The sequence below is a fragment of the Silene latifolia genome, chromosome 6, assembly GCF_048544455.1.
Source record: "Silene latifolia isolate original U9 population chromosome 6, ASM4854445v1, whole genome shotgun sequence".
Classification (NCBI taxonomy): Eukaryota; Viridiplantae; Streptophyta; class Magnoliopsida; order Caryophyllales; family Caryophyllaceae; genus Silene; species Silene latifolia.
This window is the reverse complement of record NC_133531.1, coordinates 119,698,534-119,713,062: the sequence shown is the minus strand read 5'-3', so window position 1 is coordinate 119,713,062 and position 14,529 is coordinate 119,698,534. Positions and strand designations below refer to the sequence as shown.

The window sequence follows — 14,529 nt, the reverse complement described above, 5'->3', positions numbered from 1 at the left end:
AATGCTTAGGAATTGACCGACCCGATAAGATCAAAAGATAGGGGAGGGAAATAGACTACTTAATTAAGACGACTAAATTAATAAGATCGAGAGATAAGTTAATTTAGGCTTTTAAATCACTTTTCAGGACGAGAGTCAGTACTAGTGATATTAGGGATCCGTAGCTAGATCGAAAGATGCTACCTGCTAAGAATGGACTGAGAGGACTTCTTATTTTCCCGTCTTACATGATTATCTCAGACTTACCTAGGATACTGCCGCCGAAACTACAGTGAACCGACCATCTTAGCATCCTTTTAATATTTCATTTTACCTTTTTTCATCTATTGCTTATTTATTGGTTTTAGTTCCGTTTTTATTATTGCCTTTAGTTATAGAACAATTCAAAACAAACCCCCACACATTTGTTACTTAAGACTAAAATTAGACAACTAATAATTGCTTGCCTCTCTGTGGTTCGACCCTGACTGCCACTAGCTATAGTAGTAGTTTGGATTTATAAATTTATCTTTGGTACTCTACGACGGTATCAATGTTCCCATAAAAAACAGCCATTACAAGAACTGATCTTGTCATTGATGGAGAACTTGGCAATTGCGTCTGCTACTTTGTTGGCCGATCACCTCTCAAACACGAGCTCCAAATGAGGCGAGGCTCGTACTAGTTCCTTGCACTCAACAATGATATTAGTAAAGGGACCACAAGGAGGGTCATTTCGCAAAATGGCAGTAACGACATTGATACAATCCGAGGCGATCACAAATTTGTTTGTGGAGTGAGTAGCAAAACATATCCCTTGTCCAATTGCAAGGACCTCACTAATAAATGGGTTAGCGGCAACCAAACGGTTGGACGAACCCCGTACCCAAGAGCCAACACAATCCCTAACAATACATCCATTGCTAGTAACCAAAGAGGAGAGGGAGAAGGCCGCGGCTACATTGATTTTTGACCAAAGCTGCGGGGGAGGGCCCAGCTACAAGGGAAGCGAAAGGCAGAAGTGTGAGAAACAAGTTGAGTAGGCAATTGGGGGTGAAGGTGCGCAGGTGGCTGTGTCCACATGTTATTGTTATTGAATGACAATGGGAAATTATAATGGATATGGTAGATCAAATTATCCATTGGAAGCAATTCTAACATAGAGAGGTGTTTGGTAAACAGTGGATTGGTAAATATTCATCATATTCAAGGCCTTTAGCATGTTTGACTCACCAATCTACTAATTTGAGTGTTTGGTAATAGCATATTAAAATAGTAGATTGGAGCTCAATCTACCGTTTTTCAATATACTGCTCCTCCCAGCCATAGGCGGACGGAGGGGGTGGGTTGTATGGGCTATAGCCCAACATCATTTATGACAAATAATTTTTACTATCTAGTAAAAGCATTGTAATACAGTGGCATAGTTGGTTGTTTCTAAGCATATAAATGTGAATGCATCAAAGGCTGTGAGTTCAATCCTCTTTCCTTTCTTTTTGGTACATTTCTAAAAGATCTCTTAAACCTACATATATAAGGAAATATATTTTCGATTGTTCATTAAACTTAATATCTAGTACTCCCTTCCTTTTTTAAAAAATGTTCTACATTGTTTTGAGGGGTCAAGTAAATAATTATAAAAATACACTATGATGTAATCTTAAGATATTTGACTTTGTTGTAAATTTGTTATAAAAAAAATTTTCATAAAAAAATTTTTTAAGCGAATTTTATGTATAAATGCCGACAATCAAGGCCAAATTATCGCACATTAGAGGCTGCATAAAAGCAATGTGAAGATCATTGTGAATGAGAGGGAATATCATCTTTGCCCCATAAAATACAAATATTCGCTACATCATTATTTGAGCTTTAACTTTTTTTACTATGTAATCAGCTTTCGTAAATTTTATGATATAGCCCTACATGTATTTATATCCTGATGGCTCTGCCCCTACTCCCAGCATATTCACATTAGTAGATTGTGAAAAATGAATATGGAAACCATTTACACATAAATACAATAATCTATTAACCTAAATCCGCTAATTACCAAACACTTCTATTAAATCTGCTAATTGAAATATGCTAGTCAAATCTGTCAATCCAATATGTCATTTATAATTACTTTACCATTCTGATTCTGCTAATATTAATTTGCTGAGTACCACACAGAGCCAGAAAAGTAAACAAATGAATAATAGACCAAATATGTAATAGATAAACAAATCACCGAGACAGGGGGAGTACCATATTTGTCGTTTGCGCTTTTATGTATGAATGCAAATTCGTAAAAGGATCATATTAAGGTCATTTGTTGTTATATTCCATTTTGGGGTGTCTCAGTTAATTATTGTCCTAACTATTTTAGGATTGCATTTGATGAGCAATTTGATCTTTCATACTAAATTTGGTCTAATTGTCATCTTGTAATTGACCCTCTTTTCTTTTCTTGATCTTTGTGCCAAAATCAAATGATAATAATTAAGTGGATCGTAGAGAGTAATTGGTAAACAAATGACCGGAACAGAGGGAGGACTACATTGGTCGTGTGCGCTTATATGTCTGAATGCAAATTCGTAAAAGGATGACGATATTGAGAGTGAAGTCGTGATTAGTGAAGTCGTGGTTAATCGTGGTAATTGACAATCAAATGGTCGCATATTACTTGTACTTAACTATGTGCGAATTGAAACAAATCGATCGTTTAATGATTTATACAAGTCAAATTTAAATTATTGTCATGTGACTTTGATGGTCAAAATAAATTCCATTTTTGACCATTAATTTGTGGAATACAGCATGTAGTTTATTAATTTAGCCAGGCCAATGAATCCGTTAGGGATATTATCCATCTACTTATAGACGGCTAATTAATAGAGCAAATCAAAAGCTGTAAAAGAGTATGGCTCCACCTTCAGCTCATCAATGGCCTTCTCTCCAGCTTTGAATCTACTTGTTTGTGGTACCACCTAACACATAAACATACATAAACTAAGTGTAAAGGGTGGTATTAATATTGACGGATTTAAGGTTTATAACTAAGTACCTTGGTAGGATTATCAAATGAATTATCTCCTTGTAAATCATCAGAATGAAGTACTGTTTGCCTCACTACTCGTATCAAGTTTCGATCAATTCCATCCAAGGAAACGTTAACTTTTGCTGAAACCTTATTGAAGTTGACAACCTGTAAATTAAGTTGAGATTTCAAATTAGTGGCTCGCTTCAATACTGCTAAACTGTATGTAAATCAATCAAGCTTACGTATGAGAAACATATATGGATTTTACGACCCTGAACAACCTTAATAAAATTAATTAATAAAGCATGGTTAGAATTTTATAAACCTTGATGGTTATGTAATTTTTCTTCTCCTTGTTGTCCGTCCATTTAATTGCAGTGGCATATATGTTTTCAGCATTTGAATGAGTATCTGTATGAAGATGACTATCCAAAAGCAAAGCTCCACTTGATTCTTTGAACAACGTTTGAACCCAATAACTAGCAATTCCGTACACTTTGTTTGTATTAAAGAAAATAGCATCCGGGTTCCACCTTTTCATATTAACATCATCCTTAATTAACATCAATTATTTAGTCTTTATTAAATAACAATGCAAACAGATGAGGGTTAAGAGTTTAATTACAATCTGTCGTTCTGGTTTGCAAAAAGTGGTGCATAACTCACCATCTCCACGACATCACTGCGTTATTTTGCACATCAATTTCATTTAATTATATGTTCCGAAACTATATAATTGACAGATCAAATGTGGTACAAACAGTTCAAAACCTGCCTGTTTTTTTCAAGTGAAAGTAAAAATGCAGCCTCAGCTAACGCCCCCTTAAACGTCCCATTGATGACTTTGTCTTTAGGATCAGTCACAGCATATTCGCTCACAAAAGCCTGTATTATGTAATAAGATTGTTGTTCGTTGAAATATGATCTTAGAATAACTTGGTTGAGTATTAAGGGATGGATACCTTTGGTGAATGAGGGTTGTTCCTCGATATCTTGTCAAAAAGATGAGTGTTTTGAAGCATGCCCTCTGCACTTGTGTAGTTCTGAAAGTAAAAAAGTTTCAATTTAATTTAATATATAAATGTTTAATTAGTCTAAATGCTCAAGCATTCGGGAAACGAAATAATGTAGAAAGTTATGGTTAATTACGTGATAATCGTATAAATCAGCAGGATGATCCAATTCCTTTTTAGACCCGTCACAATTTGTGATGGCTTTGATGTCGGGGTAGGTTTGTTTTAATGCTTTATAGAACTTCATGTAACTTTCTGTCCAAATTGTGACACAATAACAATTAATAGTGATTACCTGATAAATCATAGACGTATGAGGTCCACGATATGGTAAGCAAATAATGTGTACCTCTATAGGTGGCCTTATAACACTCCTCGTTACCAATGGCGATATATTTGAGGTTAAAAGGAGTCGGATGTCCTAATCTTGCACGAAGTGATCCCCATGTAGAATTAGGACTACCCCTTGCAAACTCGATGCTATCTAGCATTTCCTGCATTTCACATAAATGTACTTCTGGCTTAATATACTAGCTAGAGTGTATGCTGCCTGCATTTGTCTTGTAAGAGGATTCAAGGATTCTTACTTGTACAAAAGGCTTTAGTAGCCGGGGATCGACTGCATCTTGGAGACTGAATCCTGTGACATAACAACAAAGGACGAATTCATGAGAAACAGATTAAGAATGCCTAATCACATTTAACTTTACTAATTACCAGAAGAGATGATTTCATCAAACTAACCATTGTTTATGACCCAAACTGGCTCTGCCCCAAGGTCCTCTGCCAGCTACAATTCAACAAACTAGAATTAAGGTATGCGACATGGGTGCGTATACAAATATCCTACTCGACTATGTTACGAAAAGTCCAAGTTCTTTTGTGTTGGATCGGAATGACGTGTCTACTTGTTGTTGTAGTCGGGCAAAGGGTACGCAAGGTAGTATGAAAAGGTGGAGCAGAATTATTACATACTTGAAGATATTCAAGGTAACCAAGTCCATCATCACTCCAGTAATTCCAAACGTCACCACGGTGTCCCGGCCTCTCTTGCCATGGGCCCACTGTCTCCTTCCATCGAAACGCATTGGCTAATGTGTTTCCTTCCACATAACATCCACCTACATTTAGACATTTAGTTATGCATTTTATTTATTATATAACTATATTATTCTTTGATATTAATGTTGGATGAATAAAAGTACGGTTTTTCCATAGGATAAGAAATCAAAAAAGGAAAGAATTAAATGTGTTTCTTGTAAATAGAAGTAAAAATGATGACATATTGCAATTTCCCATAAAAATAGCATTTAATTATTTCCTATTTTAGTTTCTTATCCTATGCCTAGTGGGCATAGGTTAGAAAAACCCATAAAAGTATGGGGAGTGCTAGGGCGACACCGGGTGTTACCGAGTTTCAGTAACACCCTGATAAAAAAATAAAAAAAAATAAAAATTAAAAAGTAATTTTTCGTTTTTGCGCCAATATCAAAGGGATAAAACCGTAATTCACAATCTATTTTATTAATAAAATCAAAACATTAAAGATAATTATTAAAACTAAACTATATCTAATATTATTATTATACAGCAATACAAATTATAACAATTGTTTATTTTCATCAAATCATATCATATACTGTACTCATCAATTTAACAAAAACAAAAGAGAATTTATTTGTCCAACGACAATTACCGTACGAAAATTTTCTCCAAATATATTATGCAGCTATATTCATAGTTATTGAGGTATATATGTTTAATTGTATGATTAAAAGATGAAATATAATTTGTTCATTAAATTTGTTGAAGTTTGATTCACATAGAAGTAATAAAAGTACTCTTTAATTTTCATTGGTTGTTCAACATGAGTGTTCAAGTTATGTTGTTATCATTATAGGCGATGAGCTTGATCGAACGTGATACCATAGTGATTATGTGCTGCTTTGGAATCACTAATTAATAATTTAATACATAAGTAATTGCCCCTTGGTCAAACACTACGCATAAGATGATTAATGTACCAGAAATGTTGAACAAAAATTGCACAAATCTTTCAAAATCTTTTTTTTATTTGTTATTGTCATTTTTGTTAAATTCATTAATTAATGTTATGTACCTAAACTACCCTTTAACACTAATTAGTTTAAAATTTGAATTTCAATGGAGGGAAAGCAAAATAGCTAAGGAATTTACAATAATACCCCGGGTGTCGCTCACTTGAGTAACACCCGGTGTCGCCATCTCATTTTCCTAAAAGTATTATGCTAATCATTTTCTTGAAATTTAATGGGTAACAAGAGCATACCAGGGAATCTGAGGAAGCGAGGTTTTAAATTAACTAGCATTTCAGCGAGATCCATGGCCCTGTCCAAAATTAGGGTCGCATTGTCAAAGACTGATCATTAATTAAATTAGCTGCCAAGTTAGTAGACAAGTACAGGTAGACCATAAAGTGATTTAATTAAATGATTAACCTTGAAAGTGTCGGTAGGCATAACGGAGACTTGATCAAGCCAAAGGGTGCCATTTTGAGTTGTGGTGAGCTGAAACCTTGCTTGAGGGTCTGACCCGGTAGCTGTCAAACTGGTTCGAATCCTTGTCCATTTCCTCACTTTCTCTGCATCAGCCCTGCAATTCACAATTTCTACATAAATATAAACATGAATTTACTAGCAATAGCAAGAAATTAGTCTTGGATATAACATTAATTATAGCTTACATTTTGTGAGTGAAAGCCAGCACTTGAGTTCCATCTGAATTTACTAGCGACAGAACAACTTGAAGAGGTCCGGACGATTTAACAAAGAATATTATTTCATACGTCTTTCCTTCTTCAATATTCTGCCAATTCAATGTTTTAAGGATATGAAATGTATGTATGTAACTAATAAACACGTGTATCATGATAATGTATTAATTAGTTTGTCATTGTTTTATTAATTTGTTATACATGTAAATAGTAAATATGATTAGTTTGTTAATTACGTACCATGCCCCAATAGCCCGGGTTATAGATTCCAACTCCTCCGGGAGGGCAAGTTGTTACATCACAATGTATGTCCATTCGAAGTGCCATCGGATTGTTTTGAAAGCAAGACGACATCTCCGTTATTATAGATACCACTTTTTCGTCCCCAATCATACCCCAAGGACTAATCATCGAGGGTACATGCCGTCCTCCAGCTTCAAATCCTGAATATTTCAAGTTGCTTAATAATAATAATATACTTGAATATTCATTCCTACAACTCACTCTTGGTCTAAGCAAGAAATTATAAGCTAACTATGCGAATTTGATTCATATAAGTTAGTTAAAAGACCTCTGTTGCTTACGAGCTCGCCCCATAAACCACCCGCTCCTGCATGATTAATCTCCTACAAAGACGATATTAAAAGGTAATTAGAAACTAAAATGAAGTGTATTGTCAATAAATAAAGTGAACAAGACAAAAACAAGAAAAAGAATAAAACACCTCAAAAAAGATACCGAAAAAATGTTGAGGTATGGAACGTTCAGATAATACATCGACCTTGAAGGACACACTATGAGTATGATGGTGTTGATGGGCAAAGCAAGGTTGGAATATGAACATTGTCCCCAATAACATCAACCAAACACTTATAAACTCATTCTTGCTTATTGCCATCTTCATTTGATTTCCTTAATTCCTGCAATTACATAACATAATTTGTTTGATTTATACAAGTAGTTGTTCACGAAACGAAAAATAAATAAATAAACATAATAGATATACGAAAAAAACACTAATTTGGTCACTATCATTTTGAGCAAATGTTTAACCCACAAGATGAGACATAAAAGTGGGACAGATCGTAGATGGAAACTCAAACATAAGACATGATAACGTGCATGTTAACAAAAACGACTTTTCGTGCCAAACGTATATCCTGTAAAATATAAATGTGTTTATTGTATTGATGATTATGAGCAGCATACAACAGTGATATATATACTACTATACATGGCCGTTAAGCAAGCTAGAAGGCAAGAATATAGTAGTAAAATAGGTAACAAATAAACTATATTATACACATGTTAAATATAAACAAATCATATTCATGATACTCCTTGATTTGTGGGATTGGTTAACTGATTGGTTATGACGATATCTTTGACATTCCCGCTTAAGATGGACAGTCTTCGACGAAGTCCATATTGGAGTATGTGTCCTCGACAATAATGCGATCACATGTTTAAATCTCATGATAAGAATACATGAGGGAAAGTTATACTTTATTGTCAACTGATCCACATTTATCGGTAATGGTTGGCTGACTAGAGTTTGACATTACTGTCGTGTGACGGTGGTGATCAGTTGATCCCTTAAGGTCATACCTATAGGGTAACACTCTTAATTGATAAATTAATTAATTGTATGATGATACAAGTTAATGAATCCTTTAAATTAGATGATGTTTTTGTTATTGTTTATGAAAAAAATATAATTAGAATAAATAATGTATTATAATCACAAGGTGTTGTGAATTATAATAATATGGTCCATTTTAAGTATAAGTAATCATGTATTGCTATTTGTATTATTTATTTTATGTAAAGAATTTTAATAAGTTAAAATTGCATTACATTGTCACATATTACAATTGACAAATATTACAAACTTAAAATGGATCCATTTTATTTATATGGAAACCGGTTTTCCATAATAAGAGGGAACAATTATGAGACAATGTGTGTGCATGCTTATTTGTGATAGGCTCTTTGTTTTTTCTTGTGAAGAGAAATTGAGGGAAAATATGAGCACCCATAGGTAGGGCAGAGCAAAAAATCCGATTATCCAAACTGATCCGATATCCGATCCGAATCTGATCCGAATGTTTGGATATCTGATCCGAAAGTTAAGTTTGGTTTGGATATCTGATCCGAAATCTTTGGTTTTGGTTTGGATATGGATATTAGAATTAAAACATTTGGATATCCGATCCGATCCGAAACTATAGTTTTCTAGTATAATTTCGAGAAAATAAAATTTTATTTGATACAATAACTTAATTAATGTTTAAAATATTAGAGAAATATCTAGGTGGTACTTAAATTTTATGTCGAGAACATTGGAATAAGAATACTAAAGAAAATCATCATGTAAGACTATGAATAAAATCGTGTTTCAAACTTAATTTTAAAGTAAATTCTAAAGTATGGATATCCGATGGATATCCGCATCCGATCCGATTATTTTGGATACCCGAACATTGGATATCCGAAACATTTGGTTTGGATATTGGATATCTAACTTCAGGATTTTTAATATGGATATCCGATCCGAACTAGCACTTTGGATCAAATACCTGATCCGTACTCTGCCCTACCCATAGGGCACTCTTCCCCTCAACCATGACACCCCTTTCTCTCCTCTAAACAAAATGAGAATTGTTTTCTCATTGATCATTCATTCTAATGCTCTAATTATTTTTAGTTCTCAAATATTATTTTGAGAGAGAAAGAAAAATATAAAAATATCATTCTAAAATACTAATATTAAGATCTAATTACTAGTAGTAGTAATAATAATTCATATTAGTAAAATTTAAAGGAACATTTACTAATTTCTAGTAATAAAATTGGTAAATGTATTGAGAGCGATTACCTTGGTACAATCCTTAAGGAGTAGATCTTGCAATTGGATCTAAGGGTTTTTGGGGCATTCGGTTTTTCTTAAAGAAGACTAATTTGGTAGGAGGCCAATTAGTATAAACCCAATCGGCCACCATTGTAAGAATGATTAATTCTTCTCTTTTATTAAATTTGTTTTGCATGCATAAGATCTTATATTAGTTTTATGACTAAACTATATCACTTAGCTACTATAGATATCTAATAAGAGCTAAATGTATCCTTCAATTGGTATCAGAGCAAGAGTTGTTGCATGCATAATTGGTTTTGTTTTTCCGAGTTAATATGTTAACATATAAAACTTAAAATTTGTGATTTATGAAGATAAATGCCACAAAAATTTTGCATGTTAAACCTTCTGGTCCTAAATTGATTTTAGGTCATTTTGATGATTTATGGTAATTTATTTCTCTTTAAAATGATTATTAGTATTTTTATTACATTTTATTGAGTAAAATGACAATTAAAATGCTAAAAATAGTTAGACAATGATTCTGACCTTGAAATTTTTACACGACCTCACATGCATATTTTACAAGTTGTATGTAAAATTTCATATAAAATGGTTTTATATAGCATGATTTATGATTTTTATATGTTAAAAGTCGATTAAATAGAGGTATTTATGTTAAAAATGGTTAGACTTTGTTCCTGCCCATGAAAATTTAGTATGTTGTCACATGCAATATATATACACTGTATGTAAATTTTTAGATCAAATGATTTAATGTTGCATGATTTATGATTTTTAGATGTAAAAATCGAATAAATAGTGACTATTTTGACAAAAATCGCTAAATTAAATTTTATGGCATGAAATTTTTTCCCAATGTTGTATATATGATATGAACTTCAGATCTAAAGTTGCATGTTAATTTTCATATGATTTTAATGGTTATTAATTTTTATGGGATATAAATTGATAAATAGCAACTTTAATAGTCATTAAAATAAAAATTCGACTTTTGGGCTTAAAATTGGTCATTTCCAGGTTCTATAAACTTGTTAAAAAATATTCAAAATTTTAATTTTGATTTATTGCATAATTTTATGTTTAATTTGGAATTAAAGGGTTAAAATTATGTTGTATACGATTTATTTGTGAAATAAATTAAAATAATTTAAAGGGCAAATTTTATTAAAATTTTGGGATGTTGGGAATTTTCCAGAATATACATAATTATGATTTTGATTTTTACGAATTTTTATGACTTTTTGGGAATTATTTCCTTATTATTATGAATAATAGTGATTAAAGAGCAATTGTATAATATCAAGTTGAATTATTGTCAAATGTTTAGTGAAGACTAAATTTTGAGTCCTAAGAGGTTAAGGTAGTTAACTTGGACATAGATGTGATTTATGTAATATTTTGTGATTTTAATAAGTTAATTGTCACAATAATCCATAAAACCGGACTATATATACAATATTAGCTTAAATAGGGCGATTTGGCACATAACATGGCATATTTTATACATATATTAATGCTGCATTTTTTTAGTATGATTGTCATATTTTATTTTATGTAATTTTGAATTATGTAATTTGTACTTAGTATGGCCTTAGTTTTCAATTAGTATTTCCCGAAATGAGTGGGGATATCGATTCGGTTGTAATTAATGTGATCTCGTATCACTTTTATTTTATTTAGTTTTATTTTATTTTATATTGTATAAAGTAAAATAGCTATGTAATTTATTTATTCCGGAGTTCCTTGAAGACGGTGCTATTCGAGAAGGTGGTCCGACAAAGACGGTGTTACCTTGAAGTGCATGCCATATGAAGTTCAAGGGACCAAAGGAGTTGGTTTCCGAATTTGTAAATAGTTTATTTGATTTACTTTCTTAGGAAGGCCATACTAGGATTTTATCATTATGCTTTGCATTTGTGATACTGTCGTTATGTACCAAAAATAAATACCTAGCTACTACTAACAGAAGTCAGCGGTAAGTAGGGTCGATCTCCACAGGGAGGCGGTTTACTATCTACTTGTCTATTCTATCTGTCTAATGTCACAAGTTGGGGGTTTGAAAGGTTTTGACTTGACTAATGAGGCTAAGGCAAGAGAGAAAGAAATAAGGGAAATTAACAGAAGAAAAGGGAAACTAGGATTTTGGGTCATCAATGTCAGTTAATTGCAAGTAAGGTCACAGATTAGTCGATGTGTTGGTCTAAGGGGCAACGAATATCTCCTTTCGGTCTCAATTCGCCCTCACTAAAGCATCCTATTGTTCACTGCGGGTCTCACCCCTTCCAACCTTTCAGTCTAGGTCAAGGCTTACCTAAATTAAAAGGCTAATTGCTTCGAATCAACTAGCAGGATACAGTTAAGGCAGCGATTAACAATATAGACTAAAGCACAACGACAGATCTATAAACCTAATCAGCAATTAACATTAATCCGCTGACTACCCTAATCCTAGCAGAGAGATTAGCTAGACATACTAAATAAAACAAAGGAAAAAGGAGAGGAAATAAATAACATTAAATTAAAGAGGAAGAGAAGGGAAAATTTACTGAAATAAATCCGGAAAGAAAGTAACAGGAGGAAAGTAGTAAAGTAACAGTGTATGTCGTCCGAAGAGAAAAAGAGAGAAAGAGACCCTACAAATGACGTCCTAACTTCCTATTTATTAGAAAATAGGATTTATTTGACCTAATGACGAATTAAAACTAAAAAGTCCAAGCCCATAAGCAAATCCACTCGATCGAGTGGTTTAAAACTACTCGATCGAGCAAATCAGAGCTCAAACCGTTCGATCGAGTGAAATAACCACTCGATCGAGTAAACACTAAATAGCAACTATTCGATCGACTATATATTCTATTCGATCGACTTATTATTTGACCGAAAACCACTTGATCGACTAGTAAAGTGCTCGATCGAGTGAATCTTGACTTCAGCAGCTACTAAATCTCGTTAATTCAGCTTTGACTTGTCCCTTTTAGCTCCCGAAACAGCTTCACGGATCCCAAGACAGCTATATTTCCGCTCCAAATTCACTCTTCCTCCAAATGCATGCAAAACGGACGGTAAATGGCTTGATTTCACTACTTTTAGTTCCATTCCTGCAAATAAGACAAAATAAACCAAAGTAGCATATTCGGGGCATTTCGTAGCATAAAACTACGATATTAGCATAGAAATACGTGCATAAAAAGGCCTAAAAAGACTATATAAAATGCACGTATCAATTTGTTTTATATGTTTGCATGCATAGCCAAATCGCCATAACTACACATGCATATCTTTTTATCGAGTCATCGACCGTGTGAATTAAAATTATCGTAGTTCATCGCTTTAGTTCACTTAAAACGTGATAGATAATAAATTGACAAGACCTCTCACTAAATAATAATTGAGAATTAGCCTTACCAAATAGTAGAAACCATGAATCCTAGTTTAATAAGGAAGTAGGCTCGGCTCACCGGGGTGCTAAACTTGTTACGTTGGGTAAGTGGGTAGTAAAATGTTATTACATCGAAATTTGGATTGAGCTCAACGGAAGTATTCGTGACCGTAGTCGCATGTGTTCCGGGCTAAAGATAAATATTAGAGTAATTTTATCGACCGAGAGTTCTAGAAGTAGAATCGATTAAAGAGTTAATCCACCGAGTTATATTGATAACGGATGAATCGGCTCACCGTGCCCGAGTTAATATGAATTTGGATCTCGGGATCATTTATAATAGTTGGGTGAAGGTCACTATATAAATGTTTAAAACTTGTTTAAAAATGTTTGCAAGTATGATTAAATGACAAATGTTAATATTTCCTTTACCTCCATGTTTGTAGTTTATATATCGCAATGGATCCTACTAATGCAACAACACCCATTACCATTGAGTCTTGTCATAACTTATTTGACGATATTTGCTCCAACAACAATCTCAATACTACTAGAGAGCTTCATTTTGGGATCGGTTCCGATGGAAACCTTAATTTTATTACTTCCTCCATACCTCCTACTATGACTAGATCTTTTGTGAATGTGTCTCGGGAAGACCATTTCGCTAAATCTATGAGATCCTTATCTTTGGAAGAAAGGGATGCCGAAACTAGTGGGAGTCCTATCAAGCAAGCTCTTGCAACTAAAGGAAAGTGGTTCAAAAGGAAGGGAAAGAAAGGTAGAAAATTCAACAATGGAAACAAGATGGCTAGTGGGACTACCAAAGGAGCCAAAGTTGATGATGAATGCCATTATTGTCATGGCATGGGACATTGGATGGGGAATTTCCCCATATATTTGGGAAATATTAGGGATGGACTTGTTATTCCACTCGGTAAAATTCCTTCTGAAATTTATGTTATTGATGTAAATTTTACTTCCACCACAACGTGGGTATTAGATACCGATTGCGGTTCTCACCTTTGTAATCATTTACAGGGGCTAAGAAACGTGGAAAAGCTTAGCAAGGGCGATGTTAATCTCCGTCTTGGGAATGGAGCTAGGGTAGCGGCCACATCCAAGGGAACTTATGTGCTTGTTTTAGCAAATGGATTTGAGTTGTATTTGCATAATTGTTTTTATGTACCTTCACTTTCTAAGAACATTATTTCAATTGCTATGTTAGATATAGAGGGTTTTAATTTTGCCATTAAAAACAATTGTTGTATTATTTCAAGAAATGACTTGGTCATAGGCCGAGGCTCTTCTATTAATGGCATTTATGTTCTAGAAACTTCTAATCCAAGTAAAGACATCTATAATATACAATCGAAGAAACTCAAATCAAGTGATCCAAATGAATCGTACATTTGGCATTGTCGATTGGGTCATATCAACGAGAATCGCATCAAAAGATTAGTTTCCACTAATGTCATTAAACCATTTGATTTTCAATCATATGGT

At 33.4% G+C, this 14,529-nt stretch overlaps 1 pseudogene; it reads right to left on the bottom strand.

The window, feature by feature from the left end:
- Window positions 1-2,668: 2,668 nt before the first annotated feature.
- On the bottom strand, window positions 2,669-7,751 carry LOC141587167 (alpha-L-arabinofuranosidase 1-like; annotated as a pseudogene).
- Window positions 7,752-14,529: the final 6,778 nt, after the last annotated feature.